Raw genomic sequence first — 1,635 nt, 5'->3', positions numbered from 1 at the left:
TCCATTGTGTAAATGTACCACAGTTTCTGTATCCATTCCTCTATTGAGGGACATCTGGGTTCTTTCCAGCTTCTGCCTATTATAAATAAAGCTGCTATGAACATAGTGGAGCGTGTGTCCTTATTACCAGTTGGAAGATCTTCTGGGTATATGCCCATAAGAGGTATTGTTTGGTCCTCCGGTAGTACTATGTCCAATTTTCTGAGGAACATCAGCGGGACATTTGATTTCCTACATCCTCTTCAAAATTTTCAGACTTGTCCAACCAACAAAAATTTCCTTTTCATTTACCTTTTTGCTTGTATCACTAGTTTGTTGTTAAATTATACATTGTTCTTCCATCACTGAAATTTGTGTGTGTCTCACCCTGTGCTGTTTTTCCATCCTTGTTCTACAACTTCCTTGAGAGTGTTTTTTTTTTTTTGACATATATGCTGTTGTCTTTGTTATTGTACTCAGTGCTGTGCTGTGCATGTAGTAGACATCTAGACTTTCTTCGTTACATGTCAAAAATACCCTACAAACGTAACTAAAGGAAGGAAAGGTTTCCTTTGGGCTCACAGTTGGAGGTTCTAGTCCAACAATGGCAAGGAAATCACAGTCATTAGAGTTTGAAGATGTAGTTCTCTTTCTCCTTTCCATCCAGGAAAGGACCCCAGCCCATGAGATAGTGGCATCTGTCTTTAGGGTGGATCTTGTCTGGTCAGTTAGACTTCTCTTTGTTTTCATACCGATCCTAAAATCCTGTTAAGTTGACTCTGAAATTTAACCAAAGCACATAATAAAGATTTAACATGTTAAAAATCCCTATGCCCCAATTTTCTGGAATTCTTCCAGAAATTCCATGTAAAGACAACCCATTCATTCTCTGAGTTCTTTAACAGGCTTTGGCATGCTTCAGCATAGAGTAAAGTCCTACATAATGCTTACAGTGGAGCAAAATTCTTAACTCAGAGAAAATACATTCTTTCAAAGAAGAACTCCTCCGTCTCCAAATTCTACTATTCTCTATTAACCCATTGATGCTTTCTGCTAGATCAAAAGTCCTGGAAGTTCCTTCAGCCCAAAGAACCCTGGATTCAAAGTCAAACTGTCTGGGACATTAAGTGTTGATTCTCCATCTCTGACCTTAGAGAAAGAAGCAGAAACTTTGCACTTACCAGTTTTCTATATCCTTTCAACTCAGTAATCATGGGGACCCATCAACCCACTCCTCCAGCATCTAGACTGTCAGAGAGTGAGTGGTAATGATAGAGATATCCCCCTGGTCTGTTAGTTTCCTTACCCCCTTTTGATTATCTAGGGCAATCTGGCCCATTCTACAGTGCTTCTTCTTGCCACCGCAAGATTGGCCCTTAATTATGAAAGCTTTTGCCTGGAAAGCTGTGTCAGAGGTTAATGTGACTATTTTTTCCTTCTCCACAGATTCACTTTACTGGAAACAAACTCCCCAGAATGCTGCTTAGAGAGTTATTTATCTTTATAATTCGAAAAGGGCCATGCACATGTTCTGCTTGACTCTGGCTGAATCTTACTATTCTTATTTTTCCTCTGTCACCTCCCACCAGTCTCATCAGCCAAAAAGATTGAGAGAGAGAGAGAGAGAGAGAGAGAGAGAGAGAGAGAGAGAGAGAG

This window comes from Mus pahari, chromosome X (genome assembly GCF_900095145.1).
Source record: "Mus pahari chromosome X, PAHARI_EIJ_v1.1, whole genome shotgun sequence".
Lineage (NCBI taxonomy): Eukaryota > Metazoa > Chordata > Mammalia > Rodentia > Muridae > Mus > Mus pahari.
This window is presented reverse-complemented; position numbering follows the sequence as displayed.